Raw genomic sequence first — 16,855 nt, 5'->3', positions numbered from 1 at the left:
TGTTAGGTTAATTGGTGATTCTAAATTGCCCGTAGGTGTGAATGTGAGTGTGAGTGGTTGTCTGTCTACGTGTCAGCCCTGCGATGAACCGGCGACTTGTCCAGGGTTAACCCCGCCTCTCGCCCAATGTCAGCTGGGATAGGCTCCAGCAGCCTGCGACCCTTACAGAATAAGCGGTTACAGAAATTGAATTATTTATTGAAATATTTACCTTCGCTCCAGTATAATGTGACTAAATGTGCTTGTGGTGCTCAGTGCACCAAAAACTAGATTTGAAAAATTTAAAACCAGTGTCTCTTTTCACTTCTTGTGAGCAGTGTCATGTAGGAACTACTTTCTTCCTGCAGTAGAATCAACTGGAAGTTCTTTAGAATCTACTGGAACTACTTTCTTTTCTTCTAGAAAGAAAGTAGTTCCTATATGAATCTCTTTGCTCACAGCAAAGGCTGTGGATTATCTTTGAGTAACCAGGTCATGATTTTTGAAAACTTATTGTGGTTTTACATATTTCAAACATATTTGTCTCGTACCACAGACCAAATGCCATTTAGCCCTGTTACATTTGAGAGAAATCAGACCCCTCTGTGGCTGATATCTCCAAAACTTTGCAACTCACACCAAAAAAAATAAAAATGAATGGATAAACAGCACTACAGGCCAGGGGGAAAATATGCAGTTTTGATTTTGGGGTGAAGGGTCCCTTTAAGTTGATATTGTAAGATTGACAGTGAGACTAATATTAGGTTTTTCAGTGGCACACCTTTCAGTTTCAACTTTGAATGTGCTAATTATTGTAGACAAAGTTTATGTTTTGAGTGGAACTGAAGATATTATCATAATGACAATCAATTACCAACAATATGCTTTATTACAAATATCACAGACAGTTAAATGTGACTCATCTAAGCTCTTTTCCCTTCTATTCCGTTTTTTTTTTTACCAGATGAAAAGAATTTATATGCATAATACTTTTTACATTTTTACTCCAGGCTGATTGATACATTAAATATAACTATCCAATAAAAAACAGAGTTCATTAATTAGAGGAGCTTATCACTGTGATGTGTAAAATTCTAGTTAAATCCGCTGTAATGAACATGCCTTTATATTAACAGTGGCTCAAATGACTATGTGAACCCGCCTGACTCTTCAGTTCCCCTCAGCGCCACAGAGATTTATAGCCTTTCTAAAATAATTGTTTCCGTTCACCCTCACAGCTCTCACCATGGCTGTTTTTCTGTGCACCAGGTATAAGATAGGGTCCAAAATGTTTGGCTTCCCTAAACATTTAACAATGTATGAAACAATGACTTGAATCATATGTCTTTATGCCAATTGTTACTGATGACAGATGTTTTCCTTTACTGACGCATCAACATGATGCTTTGTCTCAAATGACTGCATGAATGCTTCGCTCACTGGGTCTTTGATTGTGACTTTCAAACCGGAAAATCAACCCAGCTGCTGTGGAAATACTGTAAATGTGTCCTTAGTGATTCACTGAAAACTATAAACCCACACTGCTCACGTATGCTTTAATGTTCTGCTGGCTGACAGCGTTTCAGACAGGAGCTTTACGTAAAGTCCCGTCTTCATTGAGCGGTAGTACCTTTTAAAGGTCTTCTGTGTTCCTCGTGTTTCCTACTCCCAGTTGCTTCCCGCGAACGTAACCCAAATCTGTCTGCTTCCTCCCATCCCTCCTCTCCTATTATCTTCCCCCATCACTCCAGTCCTCCCCCTCATCTATTCCCCTCAGCTTTTCACCCCCATTCTCTCTTCTCCTCACCTCCAGTCCCCGCATCTCTCAATCGCTCACCCGCTCTGTTTTCTCCTCTCAACTTTAATACCCAATCTGCTCTACACAACTCCATTCTGCTCCCCAGATCTACTCCATTCCTCAGTTCTCTGCTTCTTAGTTCTTGGCAGGCAGCCAGCGCTGGATCAGCTCCCCACCATTTCTGTCTCCTCTTTCTCCTTTACTCTCATCACCACCTGTTAACTCTATTTCCTCTCCCGTATTTTTTCTTTTTTTTCTTTTTCACATGAAGCAGAAAGAATTAGAATGGATGGGGTATAATGAAAGGGAAAGTAAAATATATCTTTCCTAACAGAAGTCAAAAAAAGGGAATGAGTGCTCCAACATGATGGCAGCACCGCTAAAGACAGAAAAAGCAATAGGAAAAAAAAAGGATGAAGGAGGAGTCATCCCATGAGCTATCAGCAACTGTAGAAAATGTGGCACCTGGGGTCTCATTTTGAGAAAGGTTCTAATATTAAAATTTGATTCATGTTTCGCACTTTGAGCTCCGTAGCAGGCACTGAATATGATTATAACGAGAAATCAATGCAGCAGAGTAGAAGTCGAAAAAGATCCTGATGAGCAATTATTATCATTGTGAATTAATTATTAAACGGTCACCTTTGCATGTGCGCACGCTTAAAAGTTTTCTTCCAAGGGTATGAATAAAACAAGAGGCATTTGAGCTGACAACATCCCATCAAAATCACTCTGATACTGGATTAAAAATAATCAGTTATGCTCCTGAATTCATTAATTAAGCTAAATATTTATGTCAACATACTTTACATGGTATTAATATGAATTTTATCTTGCACCACTGAGAAGTTATAGTAGTTTCAAGGAAATTAATTCCCTTGTATTAATATGTAGATATATGCAGAGAGGTGATCCAAATTTAATCAGACCATCTTCTACAGGGGCGAAACTTCGTGTACATATTGAATTCATGTCATGTACTGTTCTCGAGTCAGTGTGCAGCAAAAAAAAAAAAAAAAAAGAGAGAGAGAGAAAGAAAAAAGTGTACACACAGACGGACAAATGGCAGAGTGATGTTCAAGAACTTTTGTCCAAGTGTCCTCGGCTGTTGTTTGTGAATTATCAGCATGCTTGGAATAAACATTTTGTTCTGCTGCTGATTGGCCGGGAGATTAACCACAAGGCTGTAAAACTTGTGCCTAATTGGACAGATATGAGCTTTTATGTGTGAGAAACTTGTAGCTTTGAGTGAAAAGCCTCAAAAACTCAATCATGACAAACATGCACTCACATACAAGTTTGAGTGCGACTGGTGGGCTCTAGTGTTGTCTTGTACATTATACATTAAGTTTAGGCTGGAAAATAGCTTAACAGTGCTAAAACACCAAAATTACTACAAAAGCAATGTTGCTCACCTCTTCCATGGAGTACAACAGCAAAAGGGGAGAGGTAAGGCAGGAGACCCCCCCTTTATAGTAAGGGTACCCCCAAAGGTGAACATATTTATAGTTTAGTTTTTAAATTTGGCCGATGGAATTAATTCTCAGTTAAAAGTTGTAATTCAGGAGCCTCTCTCTCACTTTAGTGCCCTGCAGAACCCGGTGATCTCCAACTCCCCGATGCGCTGCCTTCACTGGCGACGGCCAAGTAATGATATCGTTTGCCCTCAGCTTCAAATTAAACCACCACCAAAATAAAACTAGTGTGGCATTAAAGGGACAGTTCACCCCAAAATCAAAAATACATATTTTTCCTTTTACATGTAGAGTCCATCCAGAGTAAATTATTTTAGTGTAAATTACAGAATTTTGGAGATATCAGCCGTCCAGATGCCTTCTGTCCAATATAATGAGGCTGAATGGCACTCATCTCGCTCGGGACCTTGCTGTGGGCAGTTTCATGTAGAAACTACTTTCTTTCTGGCAAAAAAGAAAGTAGCTCCAGTAGATTCTATTGCAGAAAAAAAGTATTTCCTGCATGAAACTGCTCAGAGCAAGGTCTGTGGATTATCTTGAGTAAGCAGGTCATGATTTTTGAAAAGAGGCACTGGATCTGATCTTTTTTTTCTTTTGAGCACCACAACCCCAATGCCATTTAGTACCATTATACTGGAGAGAAGGCAGACATCTCTTCAAATGATTTCACAACTCTGCAACTCACACACACAAAAAAAAAATAAAAACAAATCTAGATGGATAAATAGCACTACAGGCCAGAGGAAAAATACGTAAAAGTACTCAGTGCAGAAAAACATCCCCTGTGACTGTTACACTGTTTTAAACAACATGAGGAGAGGAGAAGAAAATGAGAAGAAGAGGAGAGCAAAGACATGAAGTGGAGAGTAAAATTATCCACTTAGCTTAATTTTTGGAACTAAACAGAGATATACTTTGTAGTTTGGAAGGCAGATTGGTTGGTTTTATTATTTTATTTATTCAGATAACAATTTTAAGTGAAGATTTGTTGATTTTGCATCATTTTTAAATTATCTTTATTTTCATATACCATTAACACAAATGTGTCTTTTTTCCCTTTATTATTGCCTGATGAATGTAGAAACAGTGAATACTAAAGACTGTTGTCATGTGAATTAATCATTTTCTAGAAATCTGCTGAGTATTGAACATCTGCACGAGAAGATGAATACACTTAAATATGTAAGTAAGTAACAGGTGTGCTACCATATGTAACTTTATTTTTCAGAAATAATTCTGAGAGGAGTGCTCTTTTTTTCTTCGCTCGGGCACCTGTCCCCCCCAGATGTCTGTGCACGTAATTGAAGAATAAACGAATAAATACGCATTCACACAGAAACGACGTCCACAGAGACACATTTTTATGTGAACGCAAAGGCCTGAAGAAGAAATGGTGTTTTGAAAGCTGCTAAAGTTTATCCTCAGAGGTTGGAGTAACTGACTTCCTCCACGCTTCAGTGACTTCTTCAGTGTTTGCTCCGTGTGCCATTACGACTTGTCTGACTGCGTCCTGGGTGACTGAATGATTTATTTCTTAACTGTGACTAAGTGAAATCTCAAACAAACGGTGACTGGCTGGCTTCTCTTTCTTTTTGAAGACAATTTCTTCTCTCTTTGTGTAGTCTCAGTATTGATACAGGAAAAAAATGGAAAAGAGAGCGGTGGAAGCCATGTGGCCAACATCCTTAGACAGATTCAAACCCAGGATGTCTGGCTGAATCTCATTTGCAAGTGTTTATCGTTCCCCCTCCTCATTCACACTCGGGGGAGTCCACTGCTTCCCCCCGATGTGTGATGCCTTTGAGGACTGCCTTCTCTCTGATGCTATCTACCCAGGTGGAGAGTGGCCAGCTGGTTTTGAATTTTTTGTCATTTTAAGGTGTGAAATGGTTTTGACGAATGACAAATGTAAATGTGGGCAAAACTGCCTCCAAATGTGAGCTATTTTAGTCAGATTTTTCCTAAATTCTTTAAGAGGCAGACGAACAGCACCATGGTTACACGTCCAGTCTTTCAAGTGTCTTTTATCCAGATCAGATCCAAATATGATTTAAAGCCGGAATGAAGTCTTTTTGACCCTTTTAGATCACATCCTCAGTCATACTGTGCTGCTATTTAATGATATTTGTAAAAAGAAAAAATCATTTGCTTTGTATTTTTCTATCAGAATCATGGAAAAAACATTCATGTTTTCTTTCTGTGAAACAAAATGTGAAAGGTGCTCATGTAAACTAACTAACCAGTTTCAACCAATAATATCATGGCATCCACCTGACAATCAATCTTCAATTTTTAGCGGTGCAGAGCTAAGTCAGATTCATTAGCTAGCTTGCAACTGTATGGTACATTGGTGTGTCTTCAAGTGTTTGCCACCTAAAACCATGTTACAAAACACAGTGGTTATGTGATGCTGACTAGAATTTATTCACTTTAGGGAAAGTGCCATCTGTGGCAGAAGATTATGTGCGAGGCACTTTCCAGTGGACTCCTTCAGCACAACTTTAACACAATTTACTGACTTTATTCACTGATCTGGGGGAGGCTAGATCATATTTTATGAAGAAAATGCTTTCTGTTTTTCCCACTGATGTCCTCTGGCTGCTCAGCTTTAACTCAGTCTCAGAGTTTCTGCTAACCTAGCTGCTGTTAACCATCAACAGAACCCGGCTCAGTGAATACAGCCAGACCAGCACTGAATACAGCCTCTGGGACTGAGAGGGAATTAAGTACAGAAGTAGCATCCTGAGCATCCTGATAGCTTTACTTGTTGCTAAAGTAGGCAAATACTAACTGCTGTCATTTCGGTTAGTCGGGCAGCTCACATTAAATCAGATGACTCAACCCTGGGGCATCATGATCCAAACCTGGCAGAAAACCACTGCTTCAATTTAGTCCCCGTCATAAAACCTCCATCAAGTTCCTGGTTTGAGATGAATCAGACAAATTAATGGACCGCAGCTCTGTGGTTTCCCAGCTGCCTGTTTTTAGAGGAAACACGTTAATATGCATAAGCACATATCACTATGATTGCTGCTTCATGTCTATTTAATAACATTCAGGAACAAGACAATGCCACTTCCTCTCACAAACTTGTGTCCTTGTTTTGCTAATTCTACCACGTGCCTCTTTAAACCAATCACCTGTGCTTATCCATATGAGCACCCGCCCCCCGAAAGCAACGTTCTGCTCCTTTCTCACTATTCAGCAAGCAGCACTGCACCTCAGTGCTCAGCATGGTGGCCACACAGCAAGAAGGTCCCAAGTCCCAAGGTCTCAGCTGTCCTAGGTTCCTTCTCTGGGGAGTTTGCACCATCTCCCAATGTCCACAAGGGTCTCCACCAGGTGCTCTAGTTTTTTCACACCATCAAAGACATGCATGTTAATATTAATACTATTTCCATCTAAGTAATTCTCCTTTCCTTCTTCTCTTACAGGAGCTACATGGGTGTGAGGAACCAGTGAGGCTCATCAAGATGCGCCCCCACCCTAAGTTTTGACCCCCAGGTTCCTAGCCACTCCAGCCAAACCACAAACCTAGCCGCTCTCCATTCATCCCCACACAATGGACCCCCTCCATCCCTCTCCTCAACCCTTATCATCACTTCAACACTGCTCTTCGTTACTGAAACCACATCTCTGTATCTCTGTTGGCCAGATCACAAATCTGAGTATCCTATAAGGGGACATTGCTGGTGTCAGGTCGGCGCCATCAGTTTTAGATTTATAGATCACAGGTGCTGAAGTCACAAATTAGCTTTCAGAACCTGTTTTATCCAGTTTTGTTCCGTGTGTTTTATGAATCCAATCTTAACACACCATCAGAAATGATCTTAAGACGTTCAAGTACAAAGAACGAGTTTATAAATGAGGGTCTTGGGTCCCAGTCCATGTGCTAACCAGGACTGTTTCTGGGTGGTACTTGAACTGCTTGAAAGAAGAAATAGTCGTTCAGTTTAACACTGCAAGTGCAAAAATTAACAGTAAAAGCAGCTAGTTAAATACACACATGGATTAGAAGAGCAAGTATGAACAAGACACTCTTTTTTTTTTTGGCTTGATGGGCTGTCACTCACTGTCACCCACACAGATCATTCAGTGGCTAAACTGATCAGAGTTTAGATAAACACAACAAGAGCTTGGTGTGCCTTTGGCCCTTGGTATATAATCTGCTTTCAATGCTTGTTGGATGCATACGTTTTTTTTCAGATGTGCGCACGGGCACATGTTGTGATGCATGTATGAACTGTAGGCGTAAAGTGGTCGATGCTCTCTGCCTATTCCTACATCAGCTGCATCAGGGCTTTTGTCCACATTCCAATTTTCCAAACAACTGAGATGAACAAAGATAGCAAAGAGCGTTATGTTTATATTTTTAACAGACTCTCTTTTAGAGTGTCTCCATAGTAACAGAGGATGAAATGGTGAGGGGTTTGCATTGTTCATTCCTGTTTTTTATACCACTTCACTCCCCCTCTTTGCCCCTCCATGCCAGCATTGCTCCATGTGATACATATCATGTATAAGCTGCATGTCATGCTGGAGTGAAGGTAACGCTCCGCTGAAATGAGATTCAGCTAATATCACTTGCTGCATGTGCCCGAGCCAGCCGAGCCACCAGGTGTCCTCATGATTCATAATGACTCCAACTCACAGAGGGAAGGAATGACTCCCTGAATGAAATGATGTCTTTTCAGTTAACTGCCTACAGTTCACCTGGCTGAGTCTGGTGGTTTATTCACTGAATGACATTTGTGGTTTCATTTATGTCCTTTTTGACTACTAAACCACTGGTGGACTCAGAAGGGGGGCAAGGGGTGCAATTGCCACCCTTGGTGGCCCAGTGTTCAAAGAAATGCTGCAAAAAGGGTCCTCTTGGTTGTCCCTTGGTAGATAAAATATGAAAAAGTGACCTCCAGAGTGCCTTCCCAGTGGAAACAAATGTCATAAAGTGCCCTCAAGGGACGTCTATAGTGGACAAATTATGTTAAAGTACCCTCCCTCTAGGGTGCCCTTCAGTGGGTAAAAGGTGGCAAGGTGCTTTCTAGCTTGCCCTTCCAGTGGACAAAATGTGGTAAAGCGCCCCCTGGTTTACCCTTCCAGTGGATAAATCATAAACGAAGTGCCCTCTACAATGTCCCTCAGTGGACTAAATGTGGTGGGGTGCCCTTCAGTGGACAAAATGTCATAAAGTGGCCTCTAAGATTCCCTTATAGTGGATAAAATGCAATGCAGCACCAGGCTGCCCTACATGCTATAATATAAATTGGCTTGGACATGCTTGTAAATTGTTTAATTGTTAATAGTTCTCTGTTTATTTTTATTACAGAAGTGTAGTAGTAGTTGTACTTTATAATTAAAATACTTTATGTATGTTCAATCCAGGATTTGGAACTGTTTCATCATAAATTCTGGTGCCCTTTTTAATTTTTTTGCCCCTGCCCCTCAGGCAACCTGAGTCCGCCACTGTACTAAACTATATTACAGTTGAAGCGTGACTTATATGGATACTTCCAGCACTGCTGCTACTAATTCTCCATCCACAACAGGCAATATCCGTACCATCCCTCAACACTTGAGCAAGGCAACTGGGTGGACTTTCGAGAGACAACCTACTCACTAAGAAAAAGGAGTGGGGGTGATAAACTCAATTGTTTGCAATCAGCAGAGCTCAGTATTTATAATAACGGCACCTCATGGTGTTTTTCGTTTAATCTTCCGCAGACAACCGTCACATGTGTTTTAATGAGGACAGCTCACAGTGAGAGATAACTGAAAAACTCTGCTCTCCCCTGGTTTTAGCTTAGGTTGGATGCACACCACCAGATCTCATCAAGTTTAGTTCAACTAATTAAACCCAAAGTTACCGTCCTCTCCCAGCCTAAATTTTCAAGATGAGGGAACTGCTGTGAGGAAGCCACAAAGGAAACACATGATGGTTGGATCTGAAAAAATATTTTCAGAATTTTTATGCGTGGAACTGCTTAATTGGAGCTAAATCTTGTCAAAGCATGTAATGTTTGTCCACAGTTGGCAGGAAGTAGCAGGGGGCTGCAGTGATCTGAATCTGTATCTAAAGAAACAGCATGGAAAAGCTGTCCAACCAGTGCAACATGCTGTTTTGTGACACATCATTGTGTCCCCCCTCCCCCCCTCCTTGTGTGGGGACTTTACATATTGCATCTGATGTCACACCTGCACCACAGGACGCTGCATAAAACAACCCACATCATTAATATGGAATGTGGGTTGTCTCTGGGTGATGCTGTAGCTGTGAGAGAAATAAAATATGTTTTTTTTTTATTATTTATTGTCAGTCTGTAATTCCTTTATGGAGCATTAGCGATATGGATAAAAATGAGGTTTCCTCTACAGCAGTTTCTCAACAGTAGAAGAAGGCTCCAACCTGCACATATCTGGAAATGTATCACTCTATCTATAATGTAATATAGTGGTTCTCAACCTGGGGGTCAGGACCCCCTGAGGGTGTGAGATAATTTCCAGAATCATCAGATGGTTGTGGAGCATAAGGTATAATATCGTGGGCAGGCAGCACCAAATGAGAGCCTGGAAGCAACTCCCAGCCACTTCAGACCCTTACAGATATTCATCATGAAACTGTGCAATTCAAGGCGGTCCAAGACGAAAGATGACCAAGGTGAAAGAAATGTGGTGATATCTTTGGTCGTGGTCATCACGCTGTGAGAGAGGTTCAAAGCCTTTGACATTATTCAAAATTCAAATTTTGGATAACCACCTCACAGTGTAAGTGTGTGTCAGTGGTCGAAGACAAATCACATCAGTAGATGCTACAATGCACAAATGTACATTTATGTTTGTATGTTTTCCGTCATTTCAACTGGGTCCACAGTCTCCTCCTTTGCATTTTTTGCCATACACATACATACCACTTTTGCAAGGGCTCAATTCTAGTTTAGCCTCACTGTTTAACACAGATGGACGATGTACACTGATGACATTTTCTTCTATACTGACAAGAGCGTGACCAATATATCGATCAACTGATATTATTGGCCTGATATTGGCCATTAATAGCTATCGGTCTCAGCATGTATGTTGTCAGATATGCACCATTATGAAAATTTTATTTTTTTAACAGAACATAATGCAGCTTGTTTTAATTAATTAGCTTTATAGGCAGCATGCTGCATATATTTGATCCTTTTTCTTAATTCAAGGTTAATATATAATTATGAAAATTGACTGATTATCCTGCCTCTATTACATATTTTTGTCAAAAGTGTTGCAAGATATGTCGTCAAAAAAAAAATGCATCAGCCCCAGAAATTCAGTTTTGGTCCAGTCCAAATATTGACTTGCATCGTAACCTACAATTCGGTAGTTTTAATCATCGTATTACAGTATGAAAAAGCAAAATTAAAAAAACACTTCGTCCAACAAGCCTGATGGGAAATGAGGGCCGTATTTTAGTGTGTGCACATGAGTTCTGATGCTGCTTTTTTCGCAGCATCGTGCTTAACCAAGCAGCTACAGCCTGTTTTGCTGACTATCACATGGAATGACTACTATGCAGATCAAGATCAGGAAATAGAGAGTGTGTCTTAAGGTGTGTCACCTGAAAGCACGATTGAGCTCCCACCAAGCTTCCGAAATGTCACTCTGATTTCCTGCAATATGGATTTTTTTTGTGGTAGTCGTGAACACCAACCTCATTAACATGGGGTGTCAGGACTCACAAAGGTTGAGAACAACTGCTCTGTGACAACCTTGACAAACAAATGACAGCATGTTCAGAGGTGTTTTCCTGCCCTTTTCTCACTGCATGCTGGGAGGGTTGAAATTGCAACCATTTCCCTTTACTCCGTAAGCAAGTAAGGAAAATAGATTAAAATATACAGTGTCTAAAAAAAATCTCACTTCACTTTTCACATGTTAAAATACTTTGCCTGTGCAGCACATTTTTAATCAATTCCAACAGTCCTTGAAAATGAAAATATATTACTGAAAGTCTGTGTGGATGTCAGTGCAGCCACTGTGTCAAATGTATTTGCATATGAGTGGGCTGGTGCATGTATACAGCACACATATGGAATGCTGCTGAAAATACTGTAGAAATCAATCCATTAAAACAAATAAACACATAAACAAGAGTCTGAGGGTAAAAAGTAATACATACACAACAAATGGGGTAATCCTGGTTAAGACCAAGCTCACTTAAAGGTGCAATATGCAACAGCCTCACTAGACACTAGTTTGTGGAGTAATGGCATCCTTAACAGAGAATGGAGACACACTCCCCCCTGTGTGCATTGGCAGAGTCAGGCTCTCTGAGGGGCAGGACTGGAAAAAATGACAAGGGCATATGCATTTCCAGCGTCAGTTCCTTGTTTAGATTAAAATTTGAATTACATTTATTTATTTACAATAACCATTACAGCTCTGTAATAAAAACACACAGGGAACTATTTAACCACTTAAAGGCTTGTAGAAGCCAAATAATGTTCTGGTATGTGGGGCAGCCTATATGACCATTGTGTTCACTCCACTGGAAGGGTACACTCTAGTGCACTTTACCATGTTTTGTCATTGAGGAGGGCACCCTAGTAGGCACTCAAGCACATTTTGTCCACTGAATGGGCAGGTTAGAGGGCACTCCCTCCGGTTAAAAAATGACACAAACGTACTCTCTTGGTTGCCCCTATAGATGCCCTCTAAGTTGCCCTTCCAGTGGACAAAAGTGGTTAAGTGTCCTCTAGGGTGCTCTTTTTATTTTTCCCCCCATGCCCCTTAGAAAGCCTGAGTCCGCCACTGGCAATATGTTTATGAAAATTTATCAACCAAAAATTTACTTCTATTGGCCATACTCGTAATACTCAGAATTTTATCCAAATTTCAGAACTGTTGCTGTGAATTCGCATTAATTTTCCCAGTCAGAAAAACATTTTTCCAATTATTCCCATGCCATATGAACGTAATAAGAGATGCTGGTGGTCTACTGTGACCTCTAGTGGCAGTGAATATCCCTTATTGTACCTTTAACTAACACATTTAAGCCTTCCCTCTCACATCTAAGTGTGGTCTCTACAAAAGGCCACTCCCGACCAAAATAAATGTCTTGAAGTGGTATGTTGTTACTGGTTGCAATTTTGTAGAAAGCAGAAAAACATCCAATGACACAGATGCTGCCATTGTCTCTGTGGTTTCTAAAGTTGTTTTCTGACTTCTGTCAACAGACAGCAGAGTGTTTTTTTTTTTTTTTTTAACTTAATGCTGAGTGGAGATGGGCAGCGAGTCAGATAGAAAGAGATGCTGATGTTTGATTTTGGCCATAGTGGTTCTTGACAGCAAGAGGCTGGCTTCTATTTATTGTTAATGGAGAGTAGCATAGAAGGGCAGAAAGAGGCCAGAGCTTTGAAAATGATTCGCTGTCCAACGCAATCCCCTGCAAGCTCTTCAGGAGAGAATGAAAATGCAGCAATAAACGACAGCTCTTTCATACGTTTGGGGATTTGAAATTCGGGTGTTATTTTGATTCTGTTTGAAAATAGCTACTGAATATGCATGAGGTTAAAAGCTGAATTGATTAATTAATTTGTTTGATTGCTGTGCGCCAAAGCCTCAACCTGGCTGCGAGCGGTGCCAGCAGTGAACTAGTATGAAAGACACGAGAAAATGAAAGCAGAGATGAGACGGTGAAAGTTTGACAAGTCATCAGAGTCTAGTTAGAGGACGGCTATATCGAAATGATCCCATCGTAGATAAACAATCCAGTCGGCCAATCAGAGCAGAGATTAGACTCGGTGGAAGGACTTGATTGAGATGTTACTGCCTGTGGCTGAAATCATCTCAAGCCAGTGCATATGTGTGTGTGTGTGTGTGTGTGTGTGTGTGTGTGTGTGTGTGTGTGTGTGTGTGTGTTTGCGCCCCATGCAGGCCATCATTCCTTATCTGCCATCACCACTCACCCCGATCTTTCTATCTTTATATAAAAGGACCATATCTGTAGCCTGCCATCCGTATATCAATCTCAACGCTTCACTGGATTTCAGACCATGAAGACTCTCTTTAATTCCTCAGATCTTTGAAAAGCAGCGCCTAATTTTCAGAGTGAAATATATTTTATGCAGTGTAGTTTGTGGAAACAAGTTGTTGCGTTGTGTTTGAACTTTGTTCCTTTGAAGGTCTGATTTATAATTTCCTTTTTTTAACACTACAGCACATGCCTATTATTGAGCAGCATGGGCTTCACTCAAGTGCAAAATGGACTTTACTGTTGCTGTAGGGGCAGTTAAATAAAGTTTACAGAGAGGAAAACAAATATAGATTTTGGAACAAATGGTTTCTGTTGATTTTGAGATATGCTGAGATGCTACTCTTTGTTTAGTCAACCACATTATTTGTGTGACAAACTTGAAAAGGTACACCACTGAAATCAATTCCAACAAAATAACCTTCAATCTGCTACTTTTGAGCTGAGCTGTTCAGTTTTGTCTAGGAAAGCAATAAAGAAAGAGAATGATTTTCTCAATGATGGTGATGATATTAGTAAGGTTACATGAGGCTGAAACAGAACCTCGATTTAGTGTTGAAAAGTTCTGTGTCTGTTGATGCTGATGCATATGTCTGCGTGTAAGAGTTTTCTCCATCTGGAAAGCCTGTTTAGTTTCCATAATGTAACATGTGCAAACATTGTGTTTGTTCAGAACATAGAGATTTATGGTGGCTGGTAATTGTGGTGATTTGCTGTGAGTCAGGTGGCTATTACATTTCTTCACTCCTGCTGTGTATCCAACATGTTTTCCCTTGTGTTACATGCAATTGCAGAATAGATGTGAAAAGTGCTTCTGTCAACTATCAACTCGTACTGCTTAGCATAGCATTTCCAAACAGAATACACATTGTGTTGTGGAATTTAGATCAGAATGTGGGTCGTGACGCAAGTCCAATACTCTGATGAATGCATTGACGTCAATATTGGGCTCCCATACTGGTATTGGATTGAATCGCTCTCATCTCTATGTTTAACATTATCCATTGTATCTAAGATATTCTGCTGTAAATAAGAATGGTAAAATAAGCTCCCCTGCAGTGATGATGCATCTTTTGCTGCTAAAGGCCCTTTCAAAGAAGATCTTTCAAAGTTGCATTTTGTGAATTGTGTACTGAACAGACATTCTCCTGCACTCCCACTCAAATGAGCTGTTATGTGTCATGAAAGCAAAGGAGCCGACCCACCGGGAGAGGATTTAGAGATATACTGAATTTACTAATGCTAAGTTAGTAATCAAGACTATTCCCAAAGCAAATGGAAAGATCTTGAATGTTGATCTCTCACTCTCTGTTGTGATGTATGCATACTGAGCAAGAAGCATAAACAAACTCCTTCCCTCTCATCTGCATTTAACGTTTTTTGTTTTCCATATGTATTTCTGACACCTCAGTTATTCCAGGTCTTTTACTTGCTCATATATTGACTTCTCCCTCATCCTTTTCATATCTTATTGTAGGATCTTAGAAAGTAGGCTACAGGGATATTTACTGTGCAAATGCAAAGCTTACACACACAGAACTTGAATCCATGTTGTCTCACTAAAGGACACATTCTCCAATCATCGCCCTCCGTAATTAACTGCTGCCTTTACATTCAGACTGAACATGGCCGGTTCAATTTTAAATTGTGATATTGCAGAGAGAATTTAGTAATAATTCAGTAAGGCCAGGAGAGCTCACCCAAAATGAGAATCATTTCCCTGGACCAGTGAACCCTTTCACCATTTCCTTCCCAAAACCTACCAGCTTACAGCTGTTGATATGAAGGTGTGCTAAAATTTGCAAACTGCACAGACCTCCGTTTAGTGTGCGCCGTACAGTAATGTGAACCATTAAATTTGAGTGCTGCGCATCACCGACAACTGCATTTACTGAGCCGCATGAATAATTCCTTTGATAAGCAGCAGCACCTTTCCCCATTATTTCCATCAGCAATGTCATTTAACAATTGTGTGTTTTCCCCCGTTTGTCTCGACCTTGATTTTCTGGGCCGTCGCTCTCTGCTCCCTGCCCAAACATGGAGGCTGACAACGCACAAACAACCACCACGCCTAAATATTCCACTCCACCAGGACACAGCTGATTTGCTCCTCACTGAAAGAGTTTGCTGTACATCATTCAGAGAAATACTCCACTAATACTTGTGCTGAATAACTGAAAAAAATAATATGAACTTCAGGAACTTCTTGGCTACAAATTCAAAGCTTTTCCAGAGAAGTGAATGGGCTTTTTGATCGATGCAGCAGCAGCATTGCTTTATTACAGCATTTGCCCATGATGCTGATGTAACCTTTACTATTGAGACCTTTTAAAAATCCATCTCTGACCCTGCAGCACGCTGTGAGTTCTTTAAAGTTCAAGTCAAGTCCAAATATAACTGACTCAAATACATCTTTTTGGCACATCTATGGGATTTTCTCCCTGCTCCCAGTTAAGCAACAGGGTGATACCCTGTTGCTTGAGTTTTTTTTTTTTTTTTGAGAATACAAGTCAACCATATTCTTAACCTGTAATACCCAAAAGTAGATATTAAAGGGATAGTTCAACCAAAAATGAAATTTCGGTTGTTATCTACTCACACTTTTTAGTCCACAAAACACTGCTGGACTTTCACAGGAAAACAGCGTTGCAGAATCTCCCAAACAATATAAGTGAATGGTGACCAAGCAGTGTCTTGTAATTTTCAGTTTTGACTTTTGTTTCACCATGTTTTTCATGTTACCTTGCTTTTGATTTACAATTACCACAAAATACAAACATTTAAGTTTATCCATGTTTCCCATTAGGGCTGGGTATCATTTAAAAACATTACAATATCAGTACCCTTAAAGTGATACTGATACCAGTTGAGTCTGTGCCTCACCTCTTGTCTAAACTGCAAGCATCACATCAGTTTTATGCTTGCGTGACGACAGCGTTTATGCCACTCTGAAGCATCTGTTTATACAGGCTCTGTATTGTCTGTGCATTTCAAAAGGTCCAGCAGCAAATGAGCAGCCAAACTTTCTTTGCGGTTTGCAGTTTTCCTTCAATATGTGTGAATAATCCCTGAGCTATTATCCATCAACACAAAGCATAAACTCTGTGGTGTGTGTGTGTGTGTGCACAGTGGGTGTACATAAGAAAAACAGAAAAGGGAAAAAGCGAGTGCTTGGTTTTGCTGGGAGCAGACAGGTGATGATGATCAGAGCAGAGGGATTAAATTTTAAGTAAAGTTGTCTAGTGGCAGTAAATGTACAGTTCGCCCATGGAAACACTGCAGAAAAAGTCCAGGTCTGTCAGTCTGTGTCTTGCTCACCAGCTGCTGGGTGAAGTGAAAGGAAAGTCTGTGGGATTAAACCGGAGGAGAGTGAGCTGATTTCTTGCTGTGGGGCACATTCTGCTCCGCCTTGGTTACAGAATGTGGATGAAATACATTTTCAGTGCCTTTTTTATTTGTTGTTTATGTGATGGCATGTAATTTTTTACATGTGTATTGTTGAATAAATAGACTTTAAGTTTAAATAAACAGTTCAGCTTGCGTTTATGCCCATCAGAGCAGCTGGGACACAGTACACATGGAGCTGGTGCAGAC

Source organism: Lutjanus erythropterus, chromosome 4 (genome assembly GCF_056507025.1).
Source record: "Lutjanus erythropterus isolate fLutEry1 chromosome 4, fLutEry1.hap2, whole genome shotgun sequence".
NCBI lineage: Eukaryota > Metazoa > Chordata > Actinopteri > Lutjaniformes > Lutjanidae > Lutjanus > Lutjanus erythropterus.
This window is presented reverse-complemented; position numbering follows the sequence as displayed.